The sequence below is a fragment of the Toxotes jaculatrix genome, chromosome 5, assembly GCF_017976425.1.
Source record: "Toxotes jaculatrix isolate fToxJac2 chromosome 5, fToxJac2.pri, whole genome shotgun sequence".
In the NCBI taxonomy this organism is placed as follows: Eukaryota; Metazoa; Chordata; class Actinopteri; family Toxotidae; genus Toxotes; species Toxotes jaculatrix.
The window spans coordinates 16935908-16948403 of record NC_054398.1 but is presented as its reverse complement, the minus strand read 5'-3'; positions in this window follow the sequence as shown (position 1 = coordinate 16948403).

Genomic DNA, 12496 nt, shown 5'->3' with positions numbered 1-12496 from the left:
TTCAAGTTGGCTGTCTGTCGGAGTGGAGCAGCTCCTCCACCAGCTGGGCTGTCTGTCCGCCCCTCCTCCTGCTCGTGCTGCTCCTCAGTCAGCTAGTTTGTCCTCCACCTGTATCAAGCCTTTTCTCTACAATTGCAGATAATTCTAACTTTCTACTAGCTATAGTACCACCACTAAATTAAACATTGTTGCACAGGAAAAGTCAATGCTTCACTTAAACTTGAATGCCCCCTGCCCCTGCTTACACCTTTATATTCCGAGTGAAACAACTGAACAGCTAAACTAAAATGAACGGATGAAATCATTGATAAAACTCTGATAAACTCTTTCAACACCAATAGGTTTTGGTCATTTTCCTTTTGTTACCAGTTCAGATCTATCTCGCATTTATAATAAGCATTTCTCTTCTTAACTCGAGTTTTCATATATACTTTTATTTTCCCCTTTAAACCCTGTTGTATGCTTCTACTCAACATACATCAAACTTGAAACGCAAGAAATGGAAAAAATGTTGCAATCAGAGATATGTCAGCACTGAAAAGCGATCCAACATTTGCATTTACTGTGTCCTTGAATAGAAGACCCTCAGCTGTAATCCCTTTGATCCCCTCATAAAACGGATTTAGTTTCACCTCAGTTACTTCGTTCCAGAAATGGACAAGGGAGGTGACTGTGCATTCAGTGTTATCTGGGGTTTTATGGTGTTATTGATAAGTTCACCCCTGGCTGCTGCCTCCAGTAAACAGCAGTGAGCCTGTGCTATAAATATCATCTTCCAGGATCAGCCCCTTTTCCTTCTCTCTATTTATAACCTCCATCAATGACCGCTGTCTATTTTTAAGCAAGCATTTGGCATGGCTTCTTACTTCCTTCTTCTTAAATAAATATTATAGCTATCTTGGCAGTGGCACCTGAAAAATAATATTAAAGGATACTTCATGACTTTCTGTAGAACAGTCAGTTGGTAAGTATGTGTATCTTAAAATATGCCCTATTCATACTAAACACACTGAAGTGTTTACAATGAGGGCCGCAACTAACTACTAATGACATTATGGGTTCATCTGACAATTATTTTCTCTATTAAATGAATAAGCATGTGGTGCATAAAATGTCAGAAAATAAAATTTCAGTTCAGGCCTCAGGAAGCTTCATAATGTCCTGAAGCAGAAGGTGACATCCTCAAATGTCTTGTTTTGTCTGGATAACAGTCTGAAAATACATAAATATTCAGTTTACACAAAGTAAAGCAAGTAATCCTCACAATTTTGAAGTGGGAACAAGGGATATTTTTTTTGGCATTTTTCAAAAATGTCGATTTTATCAAACATGTTAGACAATAGAGGATCTGAGCTGTTGCATGCAGTGCATGGTATCTGGACCTTGTGCTGCACAGCCTGGATCAGAAGTTTGTGTGGACATTAGTGTATCTAAATCAAACTGCTCAAATAAAGTCAAAGCTGGAAAGGGCTTACTCCTGAAAATGTCATTACCACTGACAAACGAAACAGACTGTAGAGCAGTGACCACTTCTTCCATGCATACTCTGATGGTTTGCTCCAGGGACGGCACCTTTCACTGCCAGGGGACACGAGCTGGACAGCTGGTGTGGAGAGCTTTTGCGTGCCTGTGTGTGTGTGCGTGTGCGTGTGTGATAGAGACAGAGAAATGGGGGACTCATGCAGTATGTGTGAGACAAGAGGGCAGATGGGCCGCAGCAGGCAGGAGAAGGTCTTAGGGACAGACTGAAGAATGATTTTGGACAAAAGGCACGACGGCTGGCTGAATAAGTAATGACTGCAGACAATCTGATGGATAACAATGGCATTGTGATGGACCACTCACGGGCTACGTGGGAAACAAGCAGGATGTGTTGGAAGAGGCCCAATCAGCTGGGCTGCTGTCACAACAATACTTAGACAAGGATGGAGTAGCAATTAGAGTAAACATGCCTTTCGTGTCCATATGGACAAATTATAGTGACATTTTAAGTGTGTATAAGACCAATACATTCTTATAGATTTTTGCAATTCTTCCCATTTTTGAGGGAACTGTTCATGCAATTGTGATAACAGTTGTGCTATAAATACACATTCTTAGTGATGAGTACCATTTTCCAAGTATTTCCATTGTATGATTAAAAAAAAAAAAAAATCAGGGTAGCTCGCATTTACCCTCCACAAACCTGTAATTGCCTCAGCAGCTAATTGCAGTGTGTTAGAATCAGACGTGGCTGTTCAGTACAGACCCAGAAGGGTGGGGTCCACTTCTCCCTGCAATCTCTGCCTCTTTTTTTAATCTCCCTTCACACTGTAAGCTGTTATCTGTTGCTTGCAGCCATCAATCTCTCCCCAGACAGTGGCACCTCCAAATCTGGGGCAGTAGTGACCTCGCTCCTCCCTTCCCTCCCTCCCCTCCCTCCCTCCCTCCCTCTGGCCTGAACCAAAGCACCCTCAAATCCTCTTCCTCTGGCGTCAGACTCAGGGATGTGATGCATCATCACATCCTCCTCTCTGCCCGTGTCCTCACTGTTTCTCTCCATTTTTTTTCTTTTCTCTTGTGTTTGTCTCACAGGTGGCTGCACATGAGACCACTTCTGACATTCAGGTATTAGTTTGCAGTAATGAATGCAGTCATGTTTACAAATGCCTGCATGACAGCCTATTTGAAAGTGAGAGACTCATCAGCATCTATTAATGAATCTGAACTGCCAGAAAGAAAAGATCATTTTTTCACAACATGGCAACCCAAATCTTTTTCTCATTATTGGCCTCTAACAGATCAATAAAGCATCAATAAATAATTTATTAACCACTAATAATGCCATTTGTTGTGACTTGCAAACCCTTTACAAGTGTTTCAGATTTTGAAGTACCATTAACACTTTAAGTCTAAGAAGAGCGTGAGCGACAATCCTTGTACATTATGGTACTGCACTTATTTTACATTGTTATCTAGAATATCATTCTGATGCAAGCAAATCTGAGGCATATAGGTCAAATTTATCACATTAAACGGTAACATTTACCAACTGGTACCTTTGCTGAAAGACAAGAATGAAAAAGTTAAATAATATATTGCCACCTACTGGCTTCCTTTCATTACTACAAGATTCTACAGATTCACTGTAGATGCCACAATATATTTATATACCATGACATAGAGCCCAGCTCTGATTTTTGTGATTTTTAAATAGAAATGTTGGTGAAATAGATCAATTATGCATTGTTAAAAAAAAAAAAAAAAATACAATAAATAATTCCCTATGTGTGTCTGTGTTTCAGTTTTTTTTTTTTTTTTTATATAGTTTTGCCTGTGCACGAACATGATTGGAGCTCACTGTGATTATAATTTATTTCTGAATCAGTGCCATTGATTTATATGCTATTCCATAAACACAATTTACATGTTTATTGTGAACAATGGCCCATAACAGCATTAAGTTGATCCAGAAGCTTTGCAAAATACCTCCTCATCTTACATATGGATGGAATGCAGCACTTGGCCATGATTCATTAACTTCACCCACAGGCTAAAATGGCTTTCGGTTGGGCCTGCACCTCACACTCTTGGGCCTGTATTTACAAAGGACGTCTCCCTCTGTCACTGTATTAAAAATGTCTATTTTATTGGTGGACACTGATATCATCACTAATAGGCACTAAGTAATTCTGATTATTTATTATATATAGTGTGTCCTTTTTTGTGTTTGGAAAGAAAAAGTTTGCAAATTAAAGCAGATTTCCATTAACTGACAACAATGAAACACTGAAAACTGTTTCTCTTGAAAACACAGAGCTTCACATAGATCAGACTTTCATTTTTACAACTTCCTCCTCAAAGCTTGTGGAACTTGTCATTTTCTGAAATCTGGTAAATACACACTGTCACTCACACCATCACCAAAACTAATGATTGTGAAATTAGTTTCAGAGCAATCAGGAGCTCCCCTGCTAAGACCCACTGTATCCATATGCATGAAATTGCTTGTGTTAATACATGCTATGAATCGTGGGTAATGCAGTGAATAATTCTGACTGCACGCAATAATGCCATCTTCTATTAGATTGGGGACTGTTGTGAAACTGGAGCCCTGTGGCAATATGCTTGTAAATGGCCATGTATGGATAATTAAGCATTACTCTTGAACATTAAAACTTGCTTATTTCCGAGAGCTGCAGGCAGTGGAGAACTCTTATTGGACTCATCACTGTTTTTGGTGTTTCCCTATAATGTGTTCTCATTAGTATTAGTATGCAAGCAATTGTAAAGTTTTTCATCTCTCTTCCTGTATCCTGAAAATGGGTTTTCATTAATATGAGTATATTAACAACTGTAATCTTTGTGAAACATTTAAAATATATATATAGTTTCCATTTCTACACCAAGATATAAATATCTTAGATGTTTCAAACCAAAATAACGGATTCAGTCAGATCCAACTGAGCATGAAAATATGTTTTAAAGCCTTAAACTTATATTTTTTTCTGTTTCATGGTTTTCTGGGCTTCTGAAAAACATAATGGAATATTAGGACATTATGTATAAATATTTCATCAAGAAAGTACATTATTTTGCACATATTTGTATAATATTTGCGAACAAGTAAAAAGATATCTTATTTTATACCTTTATATAATTTATTAATAGCAGGGTTGCAGAGGTATATTTTACACTTTTAACTTGATCTGGTAATTGAAGACTGACAACAAGCTGGTTCAAACCAGTCTGCCCTGCTGAAGCCTTCTTCATAGTGTCTGACCACCGTTCAGTTCACTGGGCTCTGGGCCCTAAAAAAAAACAAAACAGGCAGGTACAGCAGGTGAGTGTTAGCACTGGGAATTACAAACAATTGAGGTAACAGTGCATGACTGTACTTTTACTGTAGTTTAATAAATTACTAAAGTTTGATACAATGTGATACATTGCACAAAGTAAAGAAATTACTTTGTGCAAAATCACTGCTATTGTCCTCTAATGTAATGAATCTATTTTTTGGTTTTTATGATATTACCATTCCCATTGGTTTCTAGCACCAAGCATCCCCATTTCAAGCCACCTAAACTATGTTAGAGTAATCTTGTTTTTCATAGTTTTTCTTCCTTTAGTTTGCTATATTTTATTTTAGATGAAGCAGCTGAATGAGCCTGAAACATCCATAATGTCTGTGGGTTTTCTTCCAGGTACTGCCTATCACTCATTAAAACTACAATCCTATTATCCTTGTAATGGGAATGGAGTTTAATGTGGCTTATAAGATGATTTAATGTGGCTTCAGGAAAAGAAAACAATCAGGCTTGTTGTAGTCCTCAGCAATCATCTACATTTATCTATTATGCAATGGGACATAGCCTCTGGTCAATCCATACGTTTGCTGAGCGTCAGCAGCAGATTAGCATTGGAGAGATACAAAATAGATCTCAAATTATTTGTTTTAGCACTTGTAGCCTCAGAAAAGAGAGATATTGTTGGAAGTTTGATACAGTCTAATTGCTGGTACAATGACCCAGTATCCAAAGAGGGTCAAGAGAGGAACATTTTAATGCCAATAAAGTGCCACAGCATAAGCAGAGTAATACCTTTCCTTGATACAGGCCTCTTCAAAGTGTATTCCTATTCTATCAAATTAAACACTGTAGTTTTCCCACAACAAATACATATGTATTAACATGTTACTTGCATGAATAATGTGATAATTTTAAGATAAAACAGAAGTGAGTGTGAAAGAAGAGTAGTAGAGCTGCAGCACCAGGATTACTTTGCTTCATTAAATACACAACATAGCTGTGATGCCTGTGCTCTTTCAAATCCATATGTAAACCATTTCCTCCCTCCTCCTCTCCCTCTCTTAAAACCTCCGGCTCATTAGTGTTGCCTTTATGACATGGCTTTACCTAAATGCCGTGGATTTTTCCATTCCCTCTCTGGATCATTCTCATGCAGCTCAGTCTCTGCTCGGTGGCTGAAAGAGAGACTCAGGAAGACATCTCCTTGTTTGCAGCGTTCATGTGCTTAAGACTTAAGCTTAGTACAGTAGCTGGTGAATTTACACCACATTGACTGGAAGTGATGGAGGCTGATTTGGTTGAGGTGGTTGCCAAAGACCTTTGAGCTTTGTTGCAAATGATCCTCACTGGTTGCTCGGAGTCAATTAATGCCAAAAATACGTTTTAAAATGTTTTATGTGCTTTACCATGACAGCAGATTTTCAGAAAGATTCTGAAGAGTTACTGATTCTTTCTTTTTTCCTTTTTCTACTTTTACTTAACCGTATTTCAATAAAGTAAATATTGAACTTCACTACTTTCATCTGACAGTTACTAGTTACTTTACAGTTTAAGCTATAATATAAAAAAATCCTTTGTTGAAGATTCAATTAATGACTCTCAGCCTTTTTATCTTGTGACCTCTCTATTTAAACCTTGAAGTTGGTTTGATTTCAATGACTGAGAGAGATGAACTTATACATTATTGCACAAAAAAATTAAAGATTAAAGTCCAAAACAAAAAACCAAAACCAAAACAAATGTGTGTATTAGAACAGCGCATGGTCATACTCTTAACGTGTTTTGAAGATGGTTCATTTTCAAAGTGCAAACTAAATTTTTACAGCCAATTTATGCATCTCAGGTCAATACAGCCCACAAGGTGGCAGTGTTTGAGTGCTCTACAAAACAGTGAATTGAGAGTGTAAATTCCTTCAGTGGCTGCCCTTACCTTTGTCATACATCAACGTTGCTATGATGAGACATTTTCTATCAGCAAAGAGCTTGTCCACACAATCTGCGAGGACAGCCTGAGATTAAACTGCAGCTTTCTAAATTATTTACTAGTGTGTCTTAGTGTGATCGTCCATGATTGTTGATGATGTTCCAAAATCCCAACATGTCTTGTCTCTGATGGTATAATTTGCAAGATTACTCAGACAGAGACAGAGACAGAGGGCAGGAGAAGCACAGGCTAAAAGCTGGGGCGGTGATGACTGAAGGCTATGCCAAGAGGGGAGTGAATGATCCAGTTTTCCAACTGGCTCCTGTATTTTACAGAGAGTGGTTTAGGGTGAGAAGTTTTTTCCTGTTTATCCATTCAGTGGAAAATAATATCCTGTAAAAAGCCAATAAGTTTCTGTCTTTGAACTCGCTGAGAGTTTTTCTTCCCCACTGGCTCAGGCTCTTTGGGAGAAATGAGGGTGAGCCGCTTTACGAAGGACTTCCCATCAGCCGCCTCCAACCCTCCACACATGTTTCTGATAGACCTCCACAAGCCCCAGTAATCCGAGGGCAGCTCATTCAGAGAGAGAGGGAGTGATAAAAAACAGGGGTGGGTGAGAAGGAAAGGAAGGAGATGTAGGAGGGAAGGATGGACGAGAGAACAGAGTGGGAGCAGGCCAAAGGGGAGGGAGGATAAAAGGAAACATTTTAGAGCATGTAGCTGTTATTTGCTTCTCTAGAGACTGCCCTGTATACTTCTCGGTTTAAAATGGCAGGATTGTTTGCTCTTCTTGGCCAAATCTTCTGTGCGAAGTTTGTACAGTATGTACAGTATTTTATCATCGAGGACTGACATTATCATACTCCTGTATTGCTTTATATAGTAGCCTCAGCTCTTTTTTGCATTGACAAATTAGGAGGAAATTAAGGACAAGGGATTTGAAGCCAAAAAAAAGTAGTGAGAGGTAAAAACTGTTAACTTCAGCAAATCAGATCATCAGGAAATCATCAGGAAATATCCTATTTTTTTTCTCCACCAAATAAAATAAAACACCCCCCTTACTATGAGAGTGAGACCCCAGACATCAAAAATATCATGGGAAAAGTGCACTTCAACACGTTTTTCTGCATCCTTTTATAAAAGTTCACGTCACTCTGTTTATACAAGTGTGTGTCTGTGTTTAAATACTGGATATGGTTCACAATTGTTAAAGCTGTCTATCAGAGCACTCACATTTGCAGGCCAGCAGCCTCTTACAACGAACAGCAAACGCACTCTGCAGGTCTTGCTGGTGTCTTAAAACACAATGTAATCCTTCATGCTTAATTTCCTCTCATCTTTCATAAATCACCCTGAAACCTGTGTGGACAGACAAGCGAGTGTAAACACCTGTTGTGGTGCGTGTCGCTATTTTAACATGAGAGTGAATGTGAGTGAGTATCAGTGAGTAGTATAGGGGTGGTAATGGAGGGGGTGGGGGTGCAGTGGGGGGAGGGTGGACTGTGAAATCAAAAACAGCCGCAGCAGGCTACAAAGAAGCCTCAGCTGGAATAACTCACTCACAAAAGTTACTCTGCTTTCCTGAGCGCAGGCTGATTGGCGCATCCCCAAATGCAGCGTCCCCCGCGTCTATACGTTCTGACACTAAGGTGAGAATATACTATGTGAGTAGGTCAGTCAGCCATTAACAAAAAGCACTCAGAGGAACATTGGTAACACCCTCACAAAACATCCTAAAACATCTAGAATATCTCTAGAATTATATCTCTGAATTTTGAGACAGAATGGTACAGCCATAAAAAATGTATGATACTGAATGAATGTGGAAAATGACAGTTTTAACAACCTTTGAGGTACTAACAGGGAAACAAAGAGAGAAAACTGCATGTTAGGTCAGTGATTATTGCATCAATGTGACAAGGAACCTTGACCTATCAGGTTTTCAATTTGCTGAGTTTGCTAAATCACAACAGAACATTAGGCATACGGTGAGGAGAATGCCTGCTCCTACAATACGTTAATATAGATGAAGGCTGCATGTCATTTCCCTAAATATTTTTGGATCAATTGCCAAAGACTGGCCTGAAGTGGACAGAGAGCAATTTAACAATAAAACAGCAGTTCGAATATGGATCTATAAAAAATACTGTCTGCTTTTTGGTTGAACTGTCTCTATGTTTTTACATACTGTTCTCACATGTGTCATTGTGATATACACTGAGTAACCAGAAGCATTTTACTGCCACCCAATAAGACAATTCTGTAAATACTGTGTTTGAAAGATGTCGATAAAAGTGTTTCTGAAACTGCAGAGTAACTGGTAACTACAGCTGTCAGGTAAATGTAGTGGAGTAAAAAGTACAGTGTTTCCCTCTGAACATTATGAAGCAGCATAAATCCCTGCAGGAAATCTGCTTTTGAACTACTCAGGTAAAGTAAAAGTATCTCACACCTGCACTTAAGTGCAGTGATAGAGTAAATGTACTTTGGTACATTTCCCTGCTGGATTGCATTTTATTGCACCAACTGGATGTACTCACTAACAATATGCCACAGTGTGTTACTGTGGCTCACTCTGACATTTGCTGGCGGTACAGTGTTAACAATGTATATGTAATAATGTATAGTAATGCTCTGATTAAAATACTGTGGTGTGCAAAGTATGTCGATGATGTTGGCACAGTGAGCAGGTCAAATGGCCAATCAATGGTCAATCGTCCCCCGAGTTCAAGACGGAGAGTGAAGTCATCGACTGCAGGGCAGAGTGACACTGCAAACACAGACATAGACAACACAAACAAGAGAGTGACACTGTTGCCTAAGGTAGGAAATAAAGTAAGTTATCTTGAGTGTGTTCAGATGTGCATGTGTGTATGAGGATGGGAGAGAACGCATGCACATGGCTGTGTTTAGGGCCTAGAGGCTTGTTTAGCTGACCTCAGTGAAAGCAAACCTCATGACAGAAGGTCTGGCATTGTCTGTGTGCCCGGGCTGCTCTGGAGCCAGACGGTCTGCCGGCCGCCAGCTTTGCTTGCTTATAACGGCTGAGAACATCCGATCCCCTTGGGGAGGACAGGAGGGGAGGGGGGTGGAGGAGGGGGGTTCTACTGCACCACTCGCCACTTTCCTCTCTGTTTTTATCTCTGCTCTTTAGACAAGGAACAAGCATTAGCCAGGTCATCAACTAGTATGTTTATTATGTATGTGCGTGAGTGTGTGAGAGAGACAGGGAGAGAGAGAGAGAAGAAAACAAGGGGGTAGAGAGAGGGGAGGACAAGTTTGGATACAGGGACTTAAAATACAAATGGAAAATTTTGTCCATGAGAACACAGGACACACACAGGGAAAAAAAACTGACCAAAGATCTTTTCCTTAAATTTGATCTGGCCGATGGTAGAAAAACATTCCGCCGCAGGTAATCACCAAACGTCTCAGTGTCAAAGTATTTCATTGATGAGTGTGCCCCCCTTTTATCCTTCTATCCAGTTCACTTCCACTAATTCATCTATCACGCAGGGCGAAGGCTAGAGCTTTGTGCTCTGACAGAAACAAATGGTTTCTAATCACCACCAGACGCCCATGTTCAACCATGACAGAACACTTCCACTCCCTCCCCAAGCTGTGTGTTCGCTGTGCCCGTCCAACAAACCCTTCATGGACTCCACACGTGGCCCTCGAGGAGTGTTGGCTATTCTTGAAAAGCCCATGAAAGAAAAATGGAACAATTTTTATGTTTATAAATTGCATAACTTCTGGGTGGAGTATTTTCCGCCTTTCAAGTGTCTCAAAATAGCAAGGTTTCATTCCCTATGTGTAGTGTAAGGTGGAAAGCAAACAAGTTGGTGGGAAGGTAGATGAGTGTTACCTCTGCTGCTTCAACTCTCTGTTCACAAGTCGGTGTGGGAACAGGCAGCCATCTCCGTGACTGAATGGAAAAAGGGAAAACTGAGGCAAGAGGAGGACAAACTCTCCCAGAGCACAGATTCATGTGCTGGAATATGGAGAGGGAAAACCTGAAAATAGTGAAGGAGGAAATACATAGAACAAGAAGGCATTTGGCTCAGAGTGATAGTCACAACATTACAGCTAATACACCCACAATCTGCGTTAAAGCCAGGGGCATTTTACAACATGTCAGAAGATGAAGAACAGCTACAAAGGAATGAGAAAATTAGAGATTGATTCCTTTTTGCTGACAAAGGAACATAAGAAAAGTAGATTGAGCATGGATGATTTTGATTAACCACAACAGCTTGGTGGAAAGTGTGTGCAAGTACAGGCAGTGTCCACTTGGCTTAAGCGAGTATTAAGTATATTTAAAGCTGTACTAACCACTATCTCATACAAACAAAACAACTGTGTGCAATGTTAAGGGCGTCACTTGTAGTGAAGAAGCCACAGAGCATTATCACTTCAGCTACCATCCTGGTCCGGTTTCAGCATCTTTCAGAAATACAAAATGTGAACACAAAATCACTCTAGTGAGGCAACAAGATGGAACAAGGAGCTAAAACCTAACAAGAAACAAAGAAATAAATACACAACCTGACGGGGGAGACGCCGACGAGAGGCAGGATGGGAAACAAGAGACAAGGCAAAAGACATAGGACAAGGGCATGAGACAAAAACGAACTAACAAGAACACAAGTAAGCGACGGGACTTAAATACACAAGGCAATGGGCAACAGGTGAAACCAATTAGGGCGGGGCAGACAATCACAAAGGCGGGAAACAAGACAAAGACAGGAAGTACAACAAGACAAGATACACAAGGACCATGATTTCAAATTAAAACAGGAACTATGGACAAAACTTAACAAACTAAACAAGAGTCCGAAACTCTTCTGGCAAGTAACTTTACATTTTTGGTTTACTCATACCACTCTCACAAACTCATACCACTCTCACAAACCCACTTTCTGTTGCCTGCACAGCACCAAACTGGAGACAAACAAAGTAAGTGACTAACTGCTGAACATATTGGAGCACTTAACAGCTAAAGAGATGGATATTTCCCTCAACAGTTGGTAGAGACCAAAACCAGAGCTGTAAGGAGAGTGAATATAAAACTTAAATTCACCACACAGAAAGAAACATGACTCAAACTAACACTTATCAACTTGTATTTGATGATGCAACAGTATTTTTACAGCTTGTAGAAACTGGCAGGGTAAACAGTCTTGGTGTGATGACATTTCTGTACATCACAGCTAACGATCTAATCTGATCATCTTATTTTACTGAACCAAACAAACGTGTTGAACATGAAGACACAAATAGGCCTTTGAAAATGTCACATGATATTGGTCCTCAATATTGCTCATTTCAAAATTACAACAGTTAATTTTTCCACTTTATCACTTTACTTTGTTGTTTTTTTCCCACTGCACATCTTTCTCTTTGATTAACCACAGATTTCTTTTTCTTGAGATTTTCACACTGTAAATTCTTAATAGCCTACAGTTTATCTTACACAGTGTGAACAGCGTGCTGTCATCTGCTGTCCAGATCCCTTAGTGTGTGTCCAGTAGCCGTGTCCTCACTACACACTTACAACACAGGACAAGGCCCAAACAACGCTGCACATCTGGGGCCTCAGCTGGCCAGCAGCCACACGCACTCCCTTCTCCTTCTCCCCAGTGTATACTACAGCTCACTATAAACATACATTTTCATACCTACAGCCTGAACCACAACTCATAAGGACGTTCTTTGTGGACACAGTTCAAATAAAGTTTATACATAGCATGGGAAGAACACTTTTCCTCCGTGCAAATCCTGGTTT